This window comes from Cherax quadricarinatus, chromosome 83 (genome assembly GCF_038502225.1).
Source record: "Cherax quadricarinatus isolate ZL_2023a chromosome 83, ASM3850222v1, whole genome shotgun sequence".
Lineage (NCBI taxonomy): Eukaryota > Metazoa > Arthropoda > Malacostraca > Decapoda > Parastacidae > Cherax > Cherax quadricarinatus.
The window spans coordinates 14,687,521-14,714,438 of record NC_091374.1 but is presented as its reverse complement, the minus strand read 5'-3'; the positions used below and the strand labels follow the sequence as shown (position 1 = coordinate 14,714,438).

At 40.2% G+C, this 26,918-nt stretch overlaps 1 long non-coding RNA gene across 6 annotated transcripts in view; it reads left to right on the top strand.

Moving 5' to 3' along the window:
• LOC138855162 (uncharacterized) overlaps positions 1–26,918 on the top strand; it is a 163,837-nt gene that overhangs the window by 124,185 nt on the left and 12,734 nt on the right. For 3 of the 6 annotated variants that reach the window (XR_011394345.1, XR_011394343.1, XR_011394347.1), the window contains one exon: positions 590–730. This is a non-coding gene — a long non-coding RNA (uncharacterized lncRNA). Of the gene's footprint in view, positions 1–589; positions 731–2,139; positions 2,236–26,341; positions 26,570–26,918 lie in introns of all 6 variants that reach the window. The other 3 variants (XR_011394346.1, XR_011394348.1, XR_011394344.1) reach the window with 3 other exon arrangements.

Here is a 26,918-nt window from a genome sequence, read left to right as displayed (position 1 = left end):
CTAGTGTGCCATGAATGTCGTGAAGCTGTCTTTATTTAAGCCAGGTCATGGGATCCTCTTTATTATTCACCAGCATTATTCTTTCTTCTTTCTTTCAACACATCAGCCGTATCCCACTGAAGCGGGGTGGCTCAAAAAGAAAAACGAAAGTTTCTCTTTTTAAATTTAGTAATTTATACGGGAGAAGAGGTTACTAACCCCTTGCTCCCGGCACTTGAGTCGCCTCTTACAACACGCATGGCTTACGGAGGAAGAATTCTGTTCCACTTCCCCATGGAGATAAGAAATAAACAAGAACAAGAACTAGAAAGAAAATAAAAGAAAACCCAGAGGGGTGTGTATATATATGCTTGTACATTTATGTGTAGTGTGACCTAAGTGTAAGTAGAAGTAGCAAGACGTACCTGAAATCTTGCATGTTTATGAGACAGAAAAAAGGACACCAGCAATCCTACCATCATGTAATACAATTACAGGCTTTCGTTTTACACTCGCTTCGCAGGACGGTAGTACCTCCCTGGGTGGTTGCTGTCTACCAACCTACTACCTAGAACCAGCATTATTGTTACTAATCTAGAGTAATTTTCAGGTGGGCGTTGTTACTGTGGACTATGTAGTGAAAATCAGGTCCTAGTCCAAGGTAGTAGCCCCAGCCTGCAGGAGCACCAGGGCTAGAGTACGTGCATCCATGGTAGGCCTAGCGCCTGTAGGCATCTCATTCTGCTGGAGTGTAAGTACAAACACTTGCCATTAGTATTTTACCCGCTTTTCAGCGATAATTTTCCTTATCAAAGGGTGTCGGTTTCATTTGTAAATTGATTTTATCAATGAGTCTCAGTGCCCTAAGTAAAGTGTCTATCAAAGGGTGTCAGTTCCCTGGGTAAATTTTTTTTTATAAATGTGTCAGTTTCCTTGGTAAATTTTCTTTACTGAAGAGCAATGGTTCCCTTTGTAAATTAACTTCATCAAAGAGTGTCAGTTTCCTTAGTAAATTTTCTTTATCAAAGAGCGTCAGTTCAGTTGGTAAATTTACTTTTTTTTTTTTTCGAACAATTGCTTATACGAGGATCATACTAGCAAACCCTAGGTAGCTTTAGGGGGTCCAGGGAGACCAGTGACCTGGAGCTGCCATTTGCTAGGAAGATAGACATGGTATCTTGTTAATCCACTTTCATATAAGAGATTTTAGATTTTTTAGATTTTGCCACCGAAGTGGCTAGTTTATTGTGCACCCCATATCCATCCTGTGGACGGTAGCGCGAGAGCATATGGATACACAAAAGGCCTAGGAACTAGGCCCCAAAGGGTTAACAGGAATACATATGGATTTATATCTACATATCTATAGTTCACTTATCTGTTACAAGCAAATTTAGGAAATTTGCTTAGTATATCTGGTATCTTATTTTCATTAATAAGATATCTTGACATGTCACATAGGTTATTATACTGTCTGTCTCTGTATTCCTCAATGAGTGGACAATTAAGCACATAGTGTTCAAGAGAGTGACCATATGCCTGATCACATAATTTACATTTAGTTTGATCATCATCTGTGTGTCTCCCAAACTGCCAGAAGTACTTGTAACCAAGCCTAAGCCTGGCCACTACAACATCAGTCAGTCTGTTCACATTGCAAGTTGCTCCATAAACATACTTATCTACGTTCATGTTATCATAGTGGGTTATTGATCTACTCAGGCTTCTAACTGCATTCCTATAACAATCATTTTCATTATTTACTTCTCTCCTAATATTATTCCTAATGCTAGACACAGTTATACCAAAGTTATATTCTACATTCTCCTTCTGGGTACTCTTCTTGGCTAACATATCAACTTTATCATGAAGGAGTAATCCAATGTGTGATGGGATCCATAGCAATTGTACATTAATTCCTTTGTCCCTAATTTTTGAGTATCTATACCTGGCTTCCCCAATGAGCATGTTGTTGGAGTCATTATATGAGCCAAGAGCCTTCAATGATGACATAGAATCAGTAATGATGATAGAGTCAAGCTCAGTGTCATAGGTTAGCTTTAGCGCCATTAGGATTGCAAACAATTCAGTTTGCAGTGTAGACGCCCAGTTGTTAATTCTTATGCCTAACTCAACAAATTTATTATCGTTCTTAACTAGGGAGGTGGCAACAAGAGCAGATGCAGCCCTGCCAGAAGACTCCTGTTTAGATCCATCAGTGTATATAACTTGTGATAACTTATTACTACCAGCTAGGTGAGAAATTTCTTCTTGAGCAGTTGTTCTAACAAGAGATTTAAGGAAGGGATTACTAGCAATGAGCTTCTTGGGAGGAACTTGTAGGTATGTGATATTAAATGAACACATCTTCCATGGAGGGGTGAAATGCTCTTGTTGCCTACAGTGATACAGTTCATGCAGGTTATAAAACTTAATGCAATTGCACGTTTTCACAATCCATTTAGATCTGTGTGTATTTACCTCTAGATACTTGGTAAGATTCACTGTGACAGTGTCTGGTTCGTTTCTCAACATTCTAATACCGAGTACAGTGTTAATTTCAACAATCCTATCACTGATACTAGAAATACCAAGCTCCTTCCTCATGTTAAGAACTTTTGTAGATCTGGGACAGCCAAGAATAATCCTGAGAGCTTCATTTTGCATTAACTCCAAGGGTCGGAGAGAACTTTCTCTAGCTAATATCAACATGGGAGCAGCATAATCAATTAAGGACCTAACATAGGCTATGTACATCATTCTCACGATTCTCACATTAGCACCATAGTTGGGATTGTAGCCAGCAACAGCTTTGAGAGCATTTAGCCTAGCTTTACATTTCTTGTTTAGTTGTGGTATAGTGGATTTGTTAAAGGGTACACCTACACCAAGATATCTGTAAGTTTTAACGTAGCTAATGATTTCACCCTGCAAATAGATGGGTGGGGGATGTCGTTTGCTTGTTAATATCTTTGTTTTAGAGGAAGATATTATGAGGCCTAGTCGATTACAAATTGCTTGAACTTCATTAAGAATGGTATTCATCTTCTTATGCCCTGTTGTATGGATCATGATATCATCAGCATAGCTTATAGCTATATGTTTAGGTGAGGCAGGTAGAGCATTTAGGAGAGCATTAATCAGAATATTAAATAGCATGTGACTAAGAACTCCTCCCTGCGGTGTACCTAAAGACATTTCTTTAGAATCACTTCTGAAGCCTTGGTAAAGGACAGAGGATACTCTATTTGACAGGTATCCTATTATCCAGCAGAGTAAGCTACCACCAATATTCATTTTGGCTAGTTCATGTAGTATAACGGTTCTGTTCGCAATATCAAATGCAGATTTTAGATCAAGAAAAGTGGTAAAACTAGTAGAGGTGTGTGCAGTGAGAAAGGTGGAAATACAGTTCTGCACACTTTTACCTTTCATGAACCCATAGAGGTAGGGGGAAAGTTGATGTCTGATTCTGTAGTACAGTCTGTTAAGCATCATTCTTTCAAAAGTTTTACAAAGACAACTAGTTAAGGAGATCGGCCTAAATGTATCAGGCTGTTGGGGCTTAGGGATAGGCACAATGAGACTATTGGTCCAGGAAGTAGGAAGAACGCCCTCAATGTAACTGAGATTATACAGTGCCAACAAAGGGTTTTAACCCCCGGAGGGTTAGCCACCCACGATAACCCATGAAAGTCAGTGCATCATCGAAGGACTGTCTGTCTTATTGTCATTGGGGTCTTCCATTTTGTCCCCCAGGATGTGACCCACATCAGTCGACTAACACCCATATACCTACTGGTTTGCTAGGTGAATGTAGACAACAGGTGTAAGAAAACACGCCCAGTGTTTCCACCCATGCCGGGATCAAACCACAGACATTCAGTGTGTGAAGTGAGAGCGTTACCTACCCGGCCAAATATTTATAGTAAGCAATATATGTAATTAGCTAATTATCTTCCTAGATGTTTTAATACTCTTTAGTTATTATTTCTAGGCCTACCCCTACCCCGCCTTCCTTCCACTCTCGAAGTCATTCTGTTTTGTTTCATTCTCTCTACATGTCCAAACCACCTCAACAACCCCTCCTCAGCCCTCTGGATAATAGTTTTGGTAATCCCACATCTCCTAATTTCCAAACTACGAATTCTCTGCATTATATTCACACCACCCATTGCCCTCAGACATGACATCGCCACTGCCTCCAGCCTCCTCCTCATTGCAACATTCATCACCCATGCTTCACACCCATACAAGAGTGTTGGTACAAATATACTCTCATACATTCCCTTCTTTGCTTCCACAGACAAAGTTCTTAATCTGCACAGACTCCGAAGTGCACAACTCGCCCTTTTCCCCTCATCAATTTTGTAATTCACCTCATCCTTCATAGACCCATCTGCTGACACGTCCACTCTTAAATATCTGAATACATTCACCTCCTCCATACTCTCTCCCTGCAATCTGATACCCAATCTTTTGCCACCTAATCTTTTTGTTATCCTCATCACCTTACTCTTTCCTATATTCACTTTTAATTTTCTTTTTTTACATACCCTACCAAATTCATCCACCAACCTCTGCAACTTCTCTTCAGAATCTCCCAAAAGCACAGTATCATCAGCAAAGAGCAACTGAGACAACTCCCACTTTGTGTTTGATTCTTTATCTTTTAACTCCACACCTCTTGCCAAAACCCTCACATTTACTTCTCTTACAACCCCATCTATAAATATATTAAACAACCACGGTGACATCACACATCCTTGTCTAAGGCCTACTTTTACTGGGAAATAATCTCCCTCTTTCCTACATACTCTAACCTGAGCCTCACTATTCTCATAAAAACTCTTCCCTGCTTTCGGTAACCTACCTCCTATACCATACACCTGCAACATCTGCCACATTGCTCCCCCTATCTACCCTGTCATATGCCACTGCCCCCCTTTCCATCCTGTCAGGTGCCACTGCCCCCCTATCCACCCTGTCATATGCCACTGCCCCCCTTTCCACCCTGTCATATGCCTTCTCTGAAATTCATGGAAAATTTTATGGCTCTGGATCTTTTTGGTTATATTCTGGAAATTTCTGCATCTTTTTAGACATTTCACTCATTTGTTTTTCACAACATTCTGTGGGATTTTCAAATGCAATACATGTACTGTTTTGAAAATATCAAGAGATATTACTAAGATTTTCTTGCTTTTTTTTTTTTTTTTTTTTTTGTGTGTGTTTGTTTGTTTGTTTCTAAGCATTAAATATTTGGGGACATTTTTAGAAGCTTCTCATAATTTAGATTTTTTGTCATTTTCTGCACAATTAAAATGTTTCTAGCCATTTTCAGGATTTTTTTGGACTTTTGTCTGTATTTTTTGAAAAATTTTAGGAAATTTCTGGGTGTTTCTAAGACATGTTAGACATTTCTGGTCATATACATTTCTAGACATCTGTGCATTTATTTAGCTATTTCTGATTTTTTTAGACTTTTCCATTTTTGGAAAAATTTGGGTCATTTTTAGAAATTTCAGACAATTTTCCAGATATTCTTAGCAATTTTCTGGACACTTTTCAGACCTTTCTAGTCAGTCCTTGAATATTTCTGCGCATATTCTAAGCATTGAACATTTTATGGCCATTTTTAAATGTTCTCTGACAATTTTTTTACCCATTCTTAGGCAACTTATTTGTGACCTAGGCCATTTCAACATTCTTTTTGTACCTTTACTGGACATTTCTAGACACTTGGAGCATTTTTTTTTTTTACCTTAGCATTTCTGGTTCTCTACATTACTGGACAATTCTCAACATTTCTTAGGCATTGGCAAGACTTTGTTATACATTACTAAGCATCTTGTGTATTTTTTCTGAGAATGTTTGGCCATTTTATGGAAATTTTATGCAGTGGTGGTGGTATATGTATAAACTTGGTGGGGGTTAGATTTAGGGACTAGATGTCTAAAATAAAAATCTTGGTGCAGTAGTCTAGTTTGTTAGTCACACTGAGTCTTCTTCAAATGTGTAACTTTTTGTGAGAATGATGGGAAGAGAACACTGGAGATAGGTCATTAGCTATGAATTATAGACTGATTAGCTTAATCTCCATTGTTGGGAAAATTGGTAGAATCAATATCTGCTGAAACAATTCAAAGCCACCTTGAAAGCTAAATTAATTAATGATTCTCAGCAGTTTTATGAAAAGGCGTTATTTCTTTATGAATTTACTCTTTTTCACTAAAGTATTTGAGGCTGTAGATCACTATAATGAATACAAGATTGTGTATATAGATTTCAGTAAGGCCTATGATAGTTCCACACAGGAGACCATTGAAGAAAGTAACAGCACATGGAATAGGAGTCAAAATTTTGTACTGGATTGAGGCATGGTTGACCAATAAGCAAGTGTTTACATAACTGGAGAGAAATCAGAGTGAGGATGCATTACATGGGGTGTAACACAGGAGTCAGTATTGGACCATTTGTTGTCCACAATATACACAAACTACTCAGAGGAGGGAATAAATAGCAACATAACCAAGTGGGGAAGTGGAAAAGAATCCTACCTCCGTTAGCCATGTGTGTCATAAGAAGCAACTAAAATGTTGGGAGAAAGGGGCTAGTAACCCTTTCTGCATACATAACTAAGTGTGATAGTGTGTGGTGGGAGATAGCCAATGTGCTGAAAAAAAAAATATAAGCAAGTTTTAGAATGACACTATAATAGGCCGATAAATAAATTCTGATGAGGATACTAGTGCACTACAGGAAGATGTGGATAGGTTGTTGAAATGGTCAGAGAAGTAGCAGATGCAGTTTAATGTAGACAAATGTAAGGTTCTAATCCTAGGAAAAGAAGATAACCGTGGCTCTTATAAACTAAATAATGTAGCTCTCTCTTAATTTGAAAGTCTTAGGGGTTCTAGTTAGCAGTAATCTAAAGACAATCAGTCAGTCAAAGTTTATTCTCTGTAAAGATTATAGTGTGGGGCTTACATATTATAAAATATTGGTTACAATGTGTGGTTCACATATTATAAAAAACTATTTACAGAGAGGGCCACTAGCATGCTTAGCATGACTAGGCATTTTGGGCAGACTAAGAATAATTCAAATTCTATATTGGTAGTTATGGAGCATATTGATATTAAGGCTAGGTAACTGCATTACAGATTGTAAATTTAGCAATGAGAATGGTTTGTCTTGGCAAATGCAATGCATAAGGTTCCACAATAAAGCTAATAGAATTCTTGACTTCACATCAAGAAATATAAACAATAGGAGTCCTCGGGATATATGTACTTTAACTTTGTATATCCATGGTAAAGCCTCGTTTAGATTGTTGTGCAATTCTGGTCTCTATTACAGAATGGACATAAACATGCTGGAAAGTATGCAGAGATGGATGATGTTAATCTCATGTATCAGTAATCTTTCCTGTAAGGCTAGACTGAGGGCACTGAATTTGAACTTGAAAGATGTAGAATTAGGGGGATATGATTGAAGTGTACAAATGGAAAACAGGGAGATTCTAAAGAAAAATTGCAAAGGTTAGTGGATGAGTTTGGGAGTGTGTGTAAAGGTAGAAAGTTGAAAATGAACATAGAAAAGAGTAAGGCGATGAGGGTATCAAATGATTTAGATAAAGAAAAATTGGATATTAAATTGGGGAGGAGGAGTATGGAAGAAGTGAATGTTTTCAGATACATGGGAGTTGACGTGTCGGCAGATGGATTTATGAAGGATGAGGTTAATCATAGAATTGATGAGAGAAAAAAGGTGAGTGGTGCATTGAGGTATATGTGGAGACAAAAAACGTTATCTATGGAGGCAAAGAAGGGAATGTATAAAAGTATAGTAGTACCAACACTCTTATATGGGTGTGAAGCTTGGGTTGTGAATGCAGTAGCGAGGAGGCGGTTGGAGGCAGTGGAGATGTCATGTCTAAGGGCAATGTGTGGTGTAAATATTATTCAGAAAATTAGGAGAAGGTGTGGAGTTAATAAAAGTATTAGTCACAGGGCTGAAGAGGGGTTGTTGAGGTGGTTTGGTCATTTAGAGATAATGGATCAAAGTAGAATGACATGGAAAGCATTTAAATCTGTAGGGGAAGGAAGGCGGGGTAGGAGTCGTCCTCAAAAAGGTTGGAAGGAAGGGGTAAGGGAGGTTTTGTGGGTGAGGGGCTTGGACTTCCAGCAGGTGTGCGCGAGCGTGTTCGATAGGAGTGAATGGAGACGAATGGTATTTGGGACCTGACAATCTGTTGGGGTGTGAGCAGGGTAATGTTTAGTGAAGGGATTCAGGGAAACCAGTTATTTTTATATAGCCAGACTTGAGTCCTGGAAATGGAAAGTACAATGCCTGCACTTTAAAGGAGGGGTTCGGGATATTGGCAGTTTGGAGGGATGTGTTGTGTATCTTTATACGTATATGCTTCTAAGCTGTTGTGTTCTGAGCTCCTCTGCAAAAACAGTGATTATGTGTGAGTGTGGTGAAAGAGTTGAATGATGATGAAAGTATTTTCTTTTTGGGGATTTTCTTTTTGGGTCACCCTGCCTCGGTGGGAGACAGCCGACTTGTTAAAAAAAAAAAAAAAAAAATGCTGCAAATGTCCACCCAAGATGAAACTCAGAGCAGTGGGTTCAAGTTGGATCTATCTGGTGTGGCCCAGTAGGTCTTCCACAGTGCTCTTTCTTGTATTCTTAATGAGTGTTGTAGGTGTCAAAAGTGAATGTGGCATGTTTTCTGATACTGAGGATACTTTATTAAGATACGGTGAACTAACAGTAACCTGGCAGTCCTTAGAGGTCCCTGGCATGTCTCTTGATGTATCTCTGGAGACAAATCATGAGACACCTGGAGTATACCTGGAGAGAGTTCCAGGGGTCAACGCCCTCGCGGCCAGGTCTGTGACCAGGCCTCATGGTGATTCAGAGCCTGATCAACCAGGCTGTTACTGCTGGCTGCATACAATCCAACGTACGAGCCACAGCCCGGCTGGTCAGGTACTGACTTTAGGTGCTTGTCCAGTGCCTGCTTGAAGACAGCCAGGGGTCTATTGGTAATACCCCTTATGTATGCTGGGAGGCAGTTGAACAGTCTTGGGCCCCTGACACTTATTGTATTGTCTCTTAACGTGCTAGTGACACCCCTGCTTTTCATTGGGGGGATGTTGCATCGTCTGCCGAGTCTTTTGCTTTCATTGTGAGTGATTTTCATGTGCAAGTTCGGTACTAGTCCCTCTAGGATTTTCCAGGTGTATATAATCATGTATATCTCCCGCCTGCATTCCAGGGAGTACAGGCTCAGGAACTTCAAGCGCTCCCAGTAATTGAGGTGTTTTATCTCCGTTATGCGCCCCGTACATTTTCTAGGTCAGCAATTTCACCTGCCTTGAAAGGTGCTGTTAGTGTGCAGCAATATTCCATCCTAGATAGAACAAGCAACCTGAAGAGTGTCATCATGGACTTGGCATCCCTAGTTTTGAAGGTTCACATTATCCATCCTGTCATTTTTCTAGCAGATGCGATTGATACAATGTTATGGTCCTTGAAGGTGAGATCCTCCGACATGATCACTCCCAGGTCTTTTCGCTCTATTTTGTGGCCGGAATTTGTTTTGTACTCTGATGAAGATTTAATTTCCTCATGTTTACCATATCGGAGTAATTGAAATTTCTCATCGTTGAACTTCATATTGTTTTCTGCAGCCCACTGAAAGATTTGGTTGATGTCCGCCTGGAGCTTTGCAGTGTCTGCAATGGAAGACACTGTCATGCAGATTCGGGTGTCATCTGCAAAGGAAGACACGGTGCTGTGGCTGACATCCTTGTCTATGTTGGATATGAGGATGAGAAACTAGATGGGAGCGAGTACTGTGCCTTGTGGAACAGAGCTTTTCACCGTAGCTGCCTCGGACTTTACTCTGTTGACGACTACTCTGTGTTCTGTTAGTGAGGAAATTATAGATCCATCGACCGACTTTTCCTGTTATTCCTTTAGCACGCATTTTGTGCGCTATTACGCCATGGTCACTCTTGTCGAAGGCTTTTGCAAAGTCTGTATATATTACATCTGCATTCTTTTTGTCTTCTAGTGCATTTAGGACCTTGTCGTAGTGATCCAATAGTTGAGACAGACAGGAGCGACCTGTTCTAAACCCATGTTGCCATGGGTTGTGTAACTGATGGGTTTCTAGATGGGTGGTGATCTTGCTTCTTAGGACCCTTTCAAAGATTTTTATGATATGGGATGTTAGTGCTATTGGTCTGTAGTTCTTTGCTGTTGCTTTACTGCCCCCTTTGTGGAGTGGGGCTATGTCTGTTGTTTTTAGTAACTGTGGGACGACCCCCGTGTCCATGCTCCCTCTCCATAGGATGGAAAAGGCTCGTGATAGGGGCTTCTTGCAGTTCTTGATGAACACAGAGTTCCATGAGTCTGGCCCTGGGGCAGAGTGCATGGGCATGTCATTTATTGCCTGTTCGAAGTCATTTGGCATCAGGATAACATCGGATAGGCTTGTGGTAATCAAATTTTGTGGCTCTCTCATAAAAAATTCATTTTGATCTTCGACTCTCAGTCTGGTTAGCGGCTTGCTAAAAACTGAGTCATATTGGGACTTGAGTAGCTCACTCATTTCCTTGCTGTCATCTGTGTAGGACCCATCTTGTTTAAGTAGGGGCCCAATACTGGAAGTTGTTCTCGATTTTGATTTGGCATAGGAGAAGAAATACTTTGGGTTTCTTTCAATTTCATTTATGGCTTTTAGTTCTTCCCGCGATTCCTGACTCCTAAAGGATTCTTTTAGCTTAAGTTCGATGCTTGCTATTTCTCTGACCAGTGTCTCCCTACGCATTTCAGATATATTGACCTCTTTTAGCCACTCTGTTATTCTTTTCCGTCGCCTGTAAAGGGAGCGCCTGTCTCTTTCTGTTTTACATCTACTCCTCCTTTTTCTTAGAGGAATAAGCCTTGTGCATACATCGAGTGCCACCGAGTTAATCTGTTCTAGGCATAAGTTGGGGTCTGTGTTGCTTAGTATATCTTCCCAGCTTATATCGGTTAGGACTTGGTTTACTTGGTCCCACTTTGTTTTTGTTATTGAAGTTGAATTTGGTGAATGCTCCCTCGTGACTAATCTCATTATGTCGGTCTGGGGCTCCGCGCATACATGACATCAGCAAATTTACTTATGTCGCTATTTATTCCCTCATCTATGTTGTTGTTTATGTAAATTGTGAACAACAAGGGGCCCAACACTGATCCTTGTGGAACACCGCTTGTGACGTGCCCCCATTCTGATTTCTCCCCATTTATGCAAACACACTGCTGCCTATTTGTCAACCATGCCTCTACCCAGGAAAAAATTTCTCTTATTCTGTGTGCCTTAAGTTTCCTCAATAGCCTCTGATGTGGAACTCTATCGAAAGCCTTACTGAAGTCCATATACACAATATCATATTCATTACCATGATCTACCTCCTCAAATACCCTAGGGAAAACGTTAGTTAATTTGCAAGACAGGAACGCCCCTTTGTAAAACTGTGTTGAGATTTATTAATCAATTTATGCCTTTCAAGATGGCTACGAATTGCCTCGACAATTATTGATTCCATAAATTTTCCCACTATGGAGGTAAGGCTTATTGGTCTATAGTTCGAAGCTAAGGACCTGTCGCCTTCCTTGTAAATAAGTATTACATTTGCCATTTTCCACTTGTCTGGCACCATGCCAGTGTGTAGTGATATATTGAAAAGATTAGCCAAAGGTTTGCAAAGTTCCTCTTTACATTCCTTTAAAACCCTTGCAAACAATTCATCATGGCCTGGGGATTTGTTAGGTTTTTATTTCTCTATTTGTCTGAGAATGATGTCACTAGTTATGCCACTCATGCATAGTTTTTTATTGTCCTGTTCTACATAATTTATTATTTCAGGAATTTCACTAGTATCTCCCTGAGTAAAAACCGAGAGGAAGTAAGTGTTGATAATTTCACACATTTCCTTATCACTGTCAGTGATCTGATCTAAGTTACTCTTAAGTAGGCCTATCTTGTCCTTAATCTTCTGTATACCTGAAAGAACCCTTTTGAGTTAGTCTTCGAATCCCTTGTGACTTTAGCCTCATGATCCCTTTTTGCTTTTCTTATTCCTTTTTTTTCCTTTATTTCTCTGTCTAATTGAATACAGTGGACCCTCGCATAGCGCTATTAATCCGTTCCTGAGAGCTCAATGTTATGCGAAATTATCGTTATGCGAATGAATTTTCCCCATAAGAAATAGTGGAAATCAAATTAATCCGTTCCTGACACCCAAAAGTATGAAAAAAAAAAAATTTACCACATGAAATATTAATTTTAATACACACAAGCTGAAGAAGACATGCACAGTTACATGACACTTACCTTTATTGAAGATCTGGTTGTGATTGATGGGATGGGAGGAAGGGAGAGTGTTGATGGTCTTAGTGTTTAGAAGGGGAATCCCCTTCTATTAGGACTTGAAGTGTCAAGTCCTTTTCCGGGGTTACTTCCCTTCTTCTTTTAATGCCACTAGGACCAGCTTCAGAGTCACTGGGCTTCTGTCGCACAACATATCTGTCCATAGAGGTGTGTACCTCTCGTTCCTTTATGACTTTCCTAAAGTGGTTCACAACATTGTCAGTGTAATAGTCACCAGCACGGCTTACAACAGCTGTCTGAGGGTGATTTTCATCCATAAAGGTTTGCATTTTAAGCCACATTGCACAGATTTCCTTAATCTTTGAAGTAGGCAACTTCTTCAATTTCTCTCTCCCCTCCTCCGAAGCAGTTTCCTCAGGTGTGGCCTCATGCTGATGAAGATGATCTAGCAGCTCATCAGTGGTTAGTTCTTCAGTGTCCTCCTCCACCAACTCTTCCACATCATCCCCACTAACCTCCAACCCCAAGGACTTTCCCAATGCCATAATGGATTCCTCAACTGGCATAGGATTCCCAGGGTTAGCCTCAAACCCTTCAAAATCCCTCTGGTCTACACAATCTGGCCACAGTTTCTTCCAAGCAGAGTTCAAGGTCTTCTTAGTCACTCCCTCCCAAGCCTTACCTATAAGGTTTACACAATTGAGGATATTAAAGTGCTCTCTCTAAAACTCTCTTAGTCAGTTGAGTTTCTGAGGTCACTACAAAGCACCTTTCAAACAGAGCTTTTATGTACAGTTTTTTGAAGTTTGCAATAACCTGCTGGTCCATGGGCTGCAGGAGAGGAGTGGTATTAGGAGGCAAAAACTTGACCTTAATGAAGCTCATGTCCCCACAAAGCCGCTCTGCCAAGTCTGTAGGATGACCAGGGGCATTGTCTAACACTAGGAGGCACTTAAGGTCTAATTTCTTTTCAGTTAGGTAATTTTTCACATTGGGGGCAAATGCTTGGTGTAACCAGTCATAGAAGTAGTCCCTAGTGACCCATGCCTTACTGTTTGCCCTCCACAGCACACACAAATTAGCCTTGAGGATATTCTTTTGCCTGAACGCTCTGGGAGTTTCAGAGTGATACACTAATAAAGGCTTCACTTTGCAATCACCACTAACATTGGCACACATGAGAAGAATAAGCCTGTCTTTCATAGGCTTATGTCCTGGGAGTGCCTTTTCCTCCTCAGTAATGTAGGTCCTGCTTGGCATTTTCTTCCAAAACAGGCCTGTTTCGTCACAATTAAATACTTGTTCAGGTTTCAGTCCTTCACTGTCTATGTACTCTTTGAATTCCTGCACATGTTTTTCAGCTGCTTTGTGGTCTAAACTGGCAGCCTCACCATGCCTTATCACACTATGTATGCCACTACTCTTCTTAAATCTCTCAAACCAACCTTTGCTGGCCTTAAATTCACTCACATCATCACTAGTTGCAGGCATTTTACTAATTAAATCCTGATGCAACTTCCTAGCCTTTTCACTTATGATCGCTTGAGAGATGCTATCTCCTGCTATCTGTTTTTCGTTTATCCACACCAATAAGAGTCTCTCAACATCTATCACTTGCGATCTCTGTTTCGAAAACACAGTTGAACCTTTGGCAAGAACAGCTTCCTTGATTGCCGTTTTCTTGGACACAATAGTAGCAATGGTTGATTGGGGTTTACTATACAACCTGGCCAGCTCGGAGACACGTACTCCACTTTCATACTTAGCAATGATCTCTTTCTTCATCTCTATAGTAATTCTCACCCTTATTCCTGTAGGGTTGGCACTAGAAGCTTTCTTGGGACCCATGGCCACTTGTTTTGCAGATGAAATCACCAAAAACGCCGTAATAATACGAAATGTTCCGATTGTATGCTTGGATGTTACCGCGGAGGCTGGCTGGTAAACAATGCCACCGGTGGAACATGTGAGGCTGGCTCAGGCCGCACATTAGACGCGTCTCGGACGAATAGCGTTGAGAGAGTTTTTTAGCGGTATGCGAGGCAAAATTTTAGCGATAAAATGTATCGGTATGCGGATTTAACATTATGTGATGCCAATGGTATGCGAGGGTCCGCTGTATGTGTATTGATTTCTTAACTGCCCATCCCCCCTTTTGATATGCCTCTTTGGATCAGAACTATTCTGCATAATCTAAATGAAACCTCAGATTTGTTGAGTTGTAGAATAATAAGACACATTTGTGATACTTGCATATCTTTATTGCTGAAGCATTTAGCTTGCACAACGGTCTTCAGTCACATACTGATAAATATAACATTACAGACAGTAGTGGTTGTAATTTTGACATTCTGTCAGCCTTGGTAAGTGATCATCTTAAGTTTTAAGTTCTTTTTTTCTCTGAAGCACAGGCATGGCTGACTTAGCAACATCCACAGCAGAAGCCTGTTGAAAGTGAAAGACTGATGATGGTCAGACAATGACTTAGTGATTTTTACAGTGAAATCTCCATATTGTAAGTGTGGGAATGATGTATCAATGGACTGTATAGGCCCTTGTATAGGTGCATTTGGGGTTTTCATGATGTCAAGTAGAGGTGCAGAAATTGCTGGTAATGTTAATTTGACATCAGACCAAGCAGTGTCTTGGCAGGACCTTCTTTTCTGATAGCCTCTTTAATTCTGTTGGATGTTTTGATGAGTCAGTGAGTCAGGCTCTTATTTTTTTATTAAACTTGTGTACAACTCATCCAGAGAAAAAGTTGTTCAACTTCTGGATTGTGACAAAGAACTGGACCCTTTCCCAAATACTGCAAAACAGTGAATATACACTGCTTTTTGAACTTTTCTGAATTTCTGTACAGTGGTACTGCAGCCTGAAATTACAGCATCATCATCATAAGACTTAAATGCACACATTTTTGTCAGTGTTACAGGTTGATTATGTCTGATTTTCTCTGTGAGAGAGTCTGTATGCAGACAGTCTACTGCTGTGAAATAGGAATGACTCATGAACGTCTGCATTGTGTAGATACTGTACAACTATAGGTATCTTCTCTTTTCTTGTTTATATCTTTTGTTTCATCAACAAGTAGAGTAAAATGTTCTGTTTGACTTCATCACTGATTTGCTTTCTGACCATGGTTACCACTGTATTGGTGACCTTCATTTTATATATTTGACTTTGCTGGGTAAATTTTAAATTCTCTCTGACCATTTCCTTAGAATTGCAGAAAAATTTCCCTATTCTTGTCAGAGGACACTCTCAGTTACCTAAAATCTTATCTTAGTGGTAGACACCAGTATGTATACATAAATGGCATGACCTCCAATACTCAGCCTGTAGTTGTTGGAGTGCCACAGGGAAGTGTCCTAGGTCCTCTACTCTTTCTTATTTATGTCAGTGACCTCCCAAATGCATTGCAACTCCTAAAACCAGTTCTATTAGCAGATTACACCACTTAGGTTTTCTCCCACCCAAATCTGGCTATGTACTTAGTAACATTGTAAACAGCGAGCTTCACAAAATATCAAACTGGATGACGACCAACAAACTTACTCTCAATATAGACGCAACCTACTTCATGCTTTTTGGAAACTGAGCATCAAATATCCAGCTAAACATATCAATAAATGATTCACCCATTACAAGACTCACTGAGGGCAAATTTCTAGGTCTTCACCTTGAGTGTAATCTTAAATTTCAGACCCACATGTCACATATAACTAAGAAAATTTCCAAAACAGTAGGTATCCTTTCCAAGATATGATACTATGTACCCCAAAAGGGCCCTCCTTACCTTATATCACTGTCTAATATACCCTTACCTTACCTATGGTATTTGTGCCTGGGGATCTACCACGGCCAGTCACCTTAAACCTTTAATAACCCAACAAAAAGCGGCAGTGCGAATGATCACAAACTCCAGCCCCAGACAACACACCCCACCTCTCTTCAGAAGCATGAACTTACTTAATATACATAATATACACACTTATTATTGTGCCTACTATATATACAGAACATTAAACTCAAATATCAACCCTCCGCTCAAACTTCTGGACAGCTTCAACAGAACACACAGGCATAACACAAGGCACAAAACACTTTTTGACATCCCTCGGGTCCGTCTCGCATTATGCAGAAATGCAATGCACATAAAGGGCCCAAAGATCTGGAACTCTGCCTGAAACAGCAAGAGGTCCTCTGCCCACAAATCAGTTTAGGACCATACTCAAAAATCATCTCATCTTGCAATAACAAACATACCCACACTATGCTAAACCCTAACCAAATTCAAAGCAATTCTCCCAAATATATTTATTATCCCTTAACTATTAAGCCACTTTTACAAACTTAATGTATGTATGTATGACTAATTGTACTACCTCATGTTAATGTTAGAGTAAGCAAACTTAATTACAAACTTAATTGTATGCTTGTATCATAAATTGTACTACCTCATATTAATAATGAAGTGAAATACTGAATATTTGTATTCTACCATTCTTCACATGTCTAGACTTAAGTAGACTATAAGTATAAGATTAAGTCTGCCCAAAATGCCTCAGCATGATAGTGGCTTTCTTTGTTCCAATCAAATTATAAAATGTAAACACACATTGTAACCTTAGCAGAGAAATAGTATTTTTTTTTCTTTGATTTCCTGTCTTTCAGCATATCTGTTGTCTCATTTGTTACTACACATAGCTTTTATAGTTTATGTACCCCAGACCTGAACCCTTCTTATTGGATGTAGAGTTTGTGATATAATTACTTAAGCAGATGCATTCCCACCTCTTGATCCAGCTCTTCCACTTTCTACTGCCACCACCATTGTTTGTGTTGGGGTACAGCTAGAGCCCTAAGACATCACAACTTGCCCAGACAAAACCCCTCAGTTTAACATGGGTTTGATTAGGATAGGTTAAGTCAAGCCTCAGAGTTTTTTCCAAGAGTTTTGTAAGAGGGAGATTTTTGGTCCATTGGGGTTTTTATCTGGGTGGGTTTTGTTGTTAAGTTAATTCAGGTTACATAAACTATCATACATAGCAGCATATTTATAGATTACCTAGGAAAACCAAATGTTTCAACATACAAACACATGAGCACTGCAGTATACCTACTGAACTTAATGATGGCTATTTGGTACAGGTGGAAACTTGTAGAAAAAAAGAATAGGTTTAACCCTTTGACTGTTTTGGTCATATATATACGTCTTACTGAGGTAGTAGGTTGGTAGACAGCAACCGCCCAGGGAGGTACTACCGTCCTGCCAAGTGAGTGTAAAATGGAAGTTTGTAATTGTTTTACACAATGGTAGGATTGCTGGTGTCTTTTTTTTTTTTTTTTTTTTTTTTTTTTTTTTTTTTTTTCTATGTTTCGTACACTTGCAAGATTTCAGGTACGTCTTGCTACTTCTACTTACACTTAGGTCGCACTACACATACATGTACAAGCATATATATACACACCTCTCTGGGTTTTCTTCTATTTTCTTTCTAGTTCTTGTTCTTGTTTATTTCCTCTTACCTCCATGGGGAAGTGGAACAGAATTCTTCCTCCATAAGCCATGCGTGTTCTAAGAGGCGACTAAAATACCAGGAGCAAGGGGCTAGTAACCCCTTCTCCTGTATATATTACTAAATGTAAAAGAAACTTTCGTTTTTTCCTTTTGGTCCACCCCGCCTCAGTGGGATACGGCCGGTGTGTTGAAAGAAAGAAAGATATACGTCTTACGAGCCAATGTGTTTGATGTATTAATACGCGTAAATTCTAGTGGCTTCAAATCAATCGGGAGAAAGCTGGTAGGTTTACATATGAGAGAATGGGTCTGCATGATAGGTGTGTGCAGTATGAAAAAAATCGGGGATTCAGTGGTGCATTGTGGGAATGCCATTTTAGTAGTCCTTGTTCACGATGCCTCGGGGTAAGAAGTACCTTACTCCTCACTGAATTGGTGGTCTTCTGTTCCCAAGTGATAGTTCTAACAGCGATGGAAGTGCCAGTGAAAGCGAATTCCATGGTTTTCAGGAGGGTGTAACCGAAAGCGGTGCTCAGGATAACAATTAGTGACGAAAACCCAGATGACCCACAACCTGGTGCTGGGCCATCTCATTCACGTTCACGTGTACCGGGACGAAAGAGGAAACTATTTCCCTGTGTAGAGGACTCGGATGCGAGCAGTGAGAGTGATAGTGATTTCCAAGCTATTGAAAGCAGTTCGAGTTGCGACAGTGAGGGGGAATATTCTCCTGTGAAGCGGCAGTATGTACAACGCAGCATGGGTTCTGGTGTGCCATATGCCATTCCAAGGAAAAGGAGTAAATCTTGGAGTACATCCTGTGGCCCTACACCACGAACTGATAGTGAAGATGACAATATTGTTACAATGGGGATGTGTAATGTGCGTGGGGCAGCAGATGGTGGTGTTGGCGGTGGCATGAATCATGTGGCACCAGCAGTGGGTCATGCTGCTAACTCAGCATAGCCACAACCAGCCTCAACCACCCCCACACTCCCACAACCTGCACAGCCACAACCTCCACAACCACATCCACCTATTAATATCCAGTACCCACCAGCAGACCATATCTGGGATTGGCAGCAAGGTGCTAATTTTGTTCCCAATCCCAATGACTTTGACGAAACACAAAGTGGAATATGGCCATCGTGTACACTTGGGAACAGTGCCACTGTACTGGAATGCTTTGTTATTCTTCGATGAACCCCTGATGGAAATTGTCAGGGAAAGCAACACATGCTACGAGTACACCATGGCAAACAATTTTCACCAAGGTCATGGCTACACCAGTGGAAGGACACAACTGTGGCAGAGATGTACCTGTTCTTTGCCACAATAATACTTATGCCACATGTGTATAAGCACACTGTCACCACATACTGGACAATAGACTGCCTGATTTCAACCCCATCTTTCAGTGACATTATACCAGTGAATCTATTTCTGCTACTGTTACGTATGCTACACTTCTCAGACAAAACAAGGCCTGACAGAAACAACAGGTTATTCATGTACAAGATCAGGAATGTGTTTATGTACCTGAAGCAAAAGTGCTGTATGTATTTTTATCCCTTCAGGAAGCTTGTTATTGATGAGTCTTTGATTTTGTTCAAAGGCAGACTGTCGTTCAAGCAGTATATACCAAGCAAGAGGAAACACTTTGGTATAAAGTTATTTGTACTCTGTGATTGCAAAAGTGGTCTGGTTTTGGATATAATTGTGTACGCTGGCAGTAATACATTGAGAGATACCAGGAAGTTATTGGGTATCTCTGGTGATGTTGTTAGAACAATGATGGAACCATATCTTGGTAAGAGGCATATATTATATACTAATAACTGGTACACAAGCCCCTTAGTGATTTCTTGCGAGTGAACATGGAGACGTGTGTGGCACAGTGCATGGAAATCATAAGCATATGCCTAGGTTCGATGCAGGCACTCAGAGGTGAGGTGCAGGTGTTTGCTGCCAATGACATCGTGGCATTTTGATGGCATAACTAACGTGATGTCACATTGTTGACATCAGTTTACCGACACGAAATGGCAGACAGTGGCAGGCAGAATATGGAGACCAATGAACCCATTCTAAAACCTGCAGCTGTGATGGACTAGAGCCTCAGTATGCACTTAGTGGACAAATGTGACATGCAGATTGGGTTGGCTGATTGTGTTCGCAAGAGTTATAAGTGGTACATAAAACTCTTTTTCCATCTTCATCTTGATATTTCCATGCTTGTTTATAATATGTATAAGCTGAAGACCAACAAACCCAAATATGGTGAATTTTGTTTGTCAGTCACCAGACAGATAATATTCAAGTACCAAGGAACAACACCTGCAATAGACCAGCGCCCACAAAATTATCAACACGTACCCTTTCGTCTGAGGCCTGGTAATCACTACCCCATACAACTGCTTCCTACTACTTTCAAGAAAACTGCTCAGAAGAGGTGTTATGTCTGTGCACATACCACAAAACACCCACAGAAATAGAGAGAGACTCGTTTTGTGTGAGGAGTGTAAAATACAGTGGACCCTCGACCAGCGATGGCATCGATTAACGATAAATCTGACTAGCGATACATTTTATTGCAAAAATTTTGCCTCGATTAGCGCTAAAAAACTCGACCAACACTATTCCTTCCGTCTGAGACGCGTCCACTTCTGGCCAGTGTTTACAAGCCAGCCAGCCACCGCGGTCGCTTCCAAGCATACAATCGGAGCATTTCATATTATCACAGCCTTTTTAGTGATTGCACCTGCAAAATAAGTCACCATGGGCCCCAAGAAAGCTTCTAGTGCCAACCCTACAGCAAAAAGGGTGAGAATTACTATGGATATGAAGAAAGAGATCATTGCTAAGTATGAAAGTGGAGTGCATGTCTCCGAGCTGGCCAGGCTGTACACAAAACCCCAATCAACCATCGCTACTATTGTGGCCAAGAAAACGGCAATCAAGGAAGCTGTTCTTGCCAAAGGTGCAACTATGTTTTCGAAACTGAGATCGCAAGTGATAGAAGATGTTGAGAGACTGTTATTGGTTTGGATAAACGAAAAACAGATAGCAGGAGATAGCATCTCTCAAGCGATCATATGTGAAAAGGCTAGGAAGTTGCATGACGATTTAATTAGAAAAATGCCAGCAACTAGTGGTGATGTGAGTGAATTTAAGGCCAGCAAAGGTTGGTTTGAGAGATATAAGAATCGTAGTGGCATACATAGTATGATAAGGCATGGTGAGGCTGCCAGTTTGGACCAAAAAGCAGCTGAAAAATATGTGCAGGAATTCAAGGAGTACATAGACAGTGAAGGACTAAAACCTGAACAAGTGTTTAATGGTGACACTGACAGTGTTGTGAAACACGTTAGGAATGTCATAAAGGAACGGGAGGTACAGGCCTCTATGGGCAGATATGTTGTGCGACAGAGGTCAAGTGACTCTCAAGCTGATCCTAGTGGCATTAAAAGAAGGGAAGTTACCCCGAAAAAGGACTTGCCACCTCAAGTCCTAATGGAAGGGGATTCCCCTTCTAAACACTAAGCCCATCAACACACTCCCCTCTTCCCATCCCATCAATCATCACCAGATCTTCAATAAAGGTGAGTGCCATGTCTTCTTCAGTTTGTGTGTATTAAAATTAATATTTCATGTGTTAAATTTTTTGTTTTTTTTTCAATACTTTTGGGTGTCTTGCACGGATTAATTTGATTTCCATTATTTCTTATGGGGAAAATTAACTTGACTAACGATTATTTTGACTAACGATGAGCTCTCAGGAACGGATTAATAGCGTTAGTCTAGGGTCCACTGTACCATTGTGCATATACCCATGTTTTAAAGAAATACGCAGGCTGCAGCAGTTCTAGGAAAGTGCCCAGTGACACTTTCAAGTATTTTTCGACATAGGAAGACCGTTTCAGAAATGAGCTTGCAACAATCAAGGGGTTAATAACTAATGATTTTGATGGGGGGAGGGGGAATCTAAATTTTTATCTCTTACAATTAACAAATGACATGTTGAATTTTTGATGAGTTACTTCCTACAAATATGAAAAAAATATTAAGCTTTAAAAGTCAAGCTAAAAAATAGTCTTGCAAACATCCTTTGTTTTCTCAAAATAAGCTTCATAATATGCAAAAATTAACTTTGTTAGTTTTTCCCTTCATATTCTTCATCAGCATTCCATATTGTTCATTTATTGTGATTTTAATTTTTGAAAAATTTTTAAATCCTAAGGCTATAGTTTTTTAGGCTAAAATATTTTTTCTCAAAATTGGCAGTTAACATGGCAGATTTATTTGATCAATCAGTTGCTGTATATGTGAAAAATCTGTTAATAAAGTTACCTCAAGCAGCAGTGTCAGTAACTGCGTGGATTGATCCCTTCACTAGCACAGGTGTAGGCACACCTCTTCTAGGTTACATATTTATACATCCCTTTTCCATAGTTATTCCAACTGCAGGGGCTGATGATGCTCTTCCATTTTACACACATCCCCCCCTCCTCCTTCAGATGCTCTTTTCTAACCTAGAATATTCCCTGATCCTTCACTTCTGAATCATACCTACTGAACCTACTGATACAGTACGGTGGAATCTCGGTTTTCGTCATTAATTCGTTCCAGAAAGTCTGACAAAAACCGAATTCAACGAAAACTGAAGCAATACTTCCCATAAGAAATAATGTAAATCCAATTTGTTCCAGACACCCAAAAGTATTAACAAAAAATACATTTAATAGAGAATAACTATAGTTTTACATACAGAAAACAATGAGAAATAAATATGTATAAAGGTAGTAGGTTGGTAGACAGCAACCACCCAGGGAAGTACTACCGTCCTGCCAAATGACTGTGAAACAAAAACCTGTAACTGTTTTGCATGATGGTAGGATTGCTGGTTTCTTTTTCTGTCTCATAAACACGCTAGATAACAGGGATATCTTGCTTCTCCTACTTACACTTTGGTCACACTTCACAGACACGCACATGCATATATATATACATACATCTAGGTTTTTCTCCTTTTTCTAAATAGCTCTTGTTCTTTTTTATTTCTTCTATTGTCCATGGGGAAGTGGAAAAGAATCTTTCCTCCGTAAGCCATGCGTGTCGTATGAGGCGACTAAAATGCCGGGAGCAATGGGCTAGTAACCCCTTCTCCTGTATACATTTACTAAAAAAGAGAAGAAGAAAAACTTTATAAAACTGGGATGCTTAAATGTGCGTGGATGTAGTGCGGATGACAAGAAACAGATGATTGCTGATGTTATGAATGAAAAGAAGTTGGATGTCCTGGCTCTAAGCGAAACAAAGCTGAAGGGGGTAGGAGAGTTTCAGTGGGGGGAAATAAATGGGATTAAATCTGGAGTATCTGAGAGAGTTAGAGCAAAGGAAGGTGTAGCAGTAATGTTAAATGATCAGTTATGGAAGGAGAAAAGAGAATATGAATGTGTAAATTCAAGAATTATGTGGATTAAAGTAAAGGTTGGATGCGAGAAGTGGGTCATAATAAGCGTGTATGCACCTGGAGAAGAGAGGAATGCAGAGGAGAGAGAGAGATTTTGGGAGATGTTAAGTGAATGTATAGGAGCCTTTGAACCAAGTGAGAGAGTAATTGTGGTAGGGGACCTGAATGCTAAAGTAGGAGAAACTTTTAGAGAGGGTGTGGTAGGTAAGTTTGGGGTGCCAGGTGTAAATGATAATGGGAGCCCTTTGATTGAACTTTGTATAGAAAGGGGTTTAGTTATAGGTAATACATATTTTAAGAAAAAGAGGATAAATAAGTATACACGATATGATGTAGGGCGAAATGACAGTAGTTTGTTGGATTATGTATTGGTAGATAAAAGACTGTTGAGTAGACTTCAGGATGTACATGTTTATAGAGGGGCCACAGATATATCAGATCACTTTCTAGTTGTAGCTACACTGAGAGTAAAAGGTAGATGGGATACAAGGAGAATAGAAGCATCAGGGAAGAGAGAGGTGAAGGTTTATAAACTAAAAGAGGAGGCAGTTAGGGTAAGATATAAACAGCTATTGGAGGATAGATGGGCTAATGAGAGCATAGGCAATGGGGTCGAAGAGGTATGGGGTAGGTTTAAAAATGTAGTGTTAGAGTGTTCAGCAGAAGTTTGTGGTTACAGGAAAGTGGGTGCAGGAGGGAAGAGGAGCGATTGGTGGAATGATGATGTAAAGAGAGTAGTAAGGGAGAAAAAGTTAGCATATGAGAAGTTTTTACAAAGTAGAAGTGATGCAAGGAGGGAAGAGTATATGGAGAAAAAGAGAGAGGTTAAGAGAGTGGTGAAGCAATGTAAAAAGAGAGCAAATGAGAGAGTGGGTGAGATGTTATCAACAAATTTTGTTGAAAATAAGAAAAAGTTTTGGAGTGAGATTAACAAGTTAAGAAAGCCTAGAGAACAAATGGATTTGTCAGTTAAAAATAGGAGAGGAGAGTTATTAAATGGAGAGTTAGAGGTATTGGGAAGATGGAGGGAATATTTTGAGGAATTGTTAAATGTTGATGAAGATAGGGAAGCTGTGATTTCGTGTATAGGGCAAGGAGGAATAACATCTTGTAGGAGTGAGGAAGAGCCAGTTGTGAGTGTGGGGGAAGTTCGTGAGGCAGTAGGTAAAATGAAAGGGGGTAAGGCAGCCGGGATTGATGGGATAAAGATAGAAATGTTAAAAGCAGGTGGGGATATAGTTTTGGAGTGGTTGGTGCAATTATTTAATAAATGTATGGAAGAGGGTAAGGTACCTAGGGATTGGCAGAGAGCATGCATAGTTCCTTTGTATAAAGGCAAAGGGGATAAAAGAGAGTGCAAAAATTATAGGGGGATAAGTCTGTTGAGTGTACCTGGTAAAGTGTATGGTAGAGTTATAATTGAAAGAATTAAGAGTAAGATGGAGAATAGGATAGCAGATGAACAAGGAGGCTTTAGGAAAGGTAGGGGGTGTGTGGACCAGGTGTTTACAGTGAAACATATAAGTGAACAGTATTTAGATAAGGCTAAAGAGGTCTTTGTGGCATTTATGGATTTGGAAAAGGCGTATGACAGGGTGGATAGGGGGGCAATGTGGCAGATGTTGCAAGTGTATGGTGTAGGAGGTAGGTTACTGAAAGCAGTGAAGAGTTTTTACGAGGATAGTGAGGCTCAAGTTAGAGTATGTAGGAAAGAGGGAAATTTTTTCCCAGTAAAAGTAGGCCTTAGACAAGGATGTGTGATGTCACCGTGGTTGTTTAATATATTTATAGATGGGGTTGTAAGAGAAGTAAATGCGAGGGTCTTGGCAAGAGGCGTGGAGTTAAAAGATAAAGAATCACACACAAAGTGGGAGTTGTCACAGCTGCTCTTTGCTGATGACACTGTGCTCTTGGGAGATTCTGAAGAGAAGCTGCAGAGATTGGTGGATGAATTTGGTAGGGTGTGCAAAAGAAGAAAATTAAAGGTGAATACAGGAAAGAGTAAGGTTATGAGGATAACAAAAAGATTAGATGATGAAAGATTGAATATCAGATTGGAGGGAGAGAGTATGGAGGAGGTGAACGTATTCAGATATTTGGGAGTGGACGTGTCAGCGGATGGGTCTATGAAAGATGAGGTGAATCATAGAATTGATGAGGGAAAAAGAGTGAGTGGTGCACTTAGGAGTCTGTGGAGACAAAGAACTTTGTCCTTGGAGGCAAAGAGGGGAATGTATGAGAGTATAGTTTTACCAACGCTCTTATATGGGTGTGAAGCGTGGGTGATGAATGTTGCAGCGAGGAGAAGGCTGGAGGCAGTGGAGATGTCATGTCTGAGGGCAATGTGTGGTGTGAATATAATGCAGAGAATTCGTAGTTTGGAAGTTAGGAGGAGGTGCGGGATTACCAAAACTGTTGTCCAGAGGGCTGAGGAAGGGTTGTTGAGGTGGTTCGGACATGTAGAGAGAATGGAGCGAAACAGAATGACTTCAAGAGTGTATCAGTCTGTAGTGGAAGGAAGGCGGGGTAGGGGTCGGCCTAGGAAGGGTTGGAGGGAGGGGGTAAAGGAGGTTTTGTGTGCGAGGGGCTTGGACTTCCAGCAGGCATGCGTGAGCGTGTTTGATAGGAGTGAATGGAGACAAATGGTTTTTAATACTTGACGTGCTGTTGGAGTGTGAGCAAAGTAACATTTATGAAGGGATTCAGGGAAACCGGCAGGCCGGACTTGAGTCCTGGAGATGGGAAGTACAGTGCCTGCACTCTGAAGGAGGGGTGTTAATGTTGCAGTTTAAAAACTGTAGTGTAAAGCACCCTTCTGGCAAGACAGTGATGGAGTGAATGATGGTGAAAGTTTTTCTTTTTCGGGCCACCCTGCCTTGGTGGGAATCGGCCAGTGTGATAATAAAAATAATAAAAAAAAAAAGGACTAATGAAATGGATAAATAAACATTTAACATTTACCTTTATTTAAGACTCTTGTTGATGTAAGGAAGATGGCGAGGAGGGAAGAGGGAGGAGAGGTTATCTCTACCAGAGTCACTACCACCCTCACAACCACTACCACCCTCTACCACCATCACTACCACCCTCTACCGACAAGAAATGAAGCCAAACTGATTCAGAACACATGGGATGCTCTGTGTGAACGTGGGCAGACACGTTTGGTATGGCGGACCACTGTCAACTCAACAAAAACCAAGGTGACGAACGAAAACTGGGACAAAATTTTGACGAAAAAAGTCATCGAAACCCGAATTCAGTGAAAACCAGGGCAAACGAAATGGAGGTTCCACTGTACCTTGTTTTTTTAAATATTTCATTGATTCAGTATCTCACCATTAGATAGCCTTATTTTAATTTTTTCAGTATCTGCTGCTTTGTTTTATAATTTTTTCTTAATTTTCATTTTTTTGGTCCTTTGAATTTATTCTGGCATTTTGGCATCATACCCTGGTCTCCTGTACATGTTCACTTCTTGTATCTTATTACTTTCAGTTTTTTAGTAAACAATATTGTAGTTGATAATACACGAGCAACAATTGGAAACTT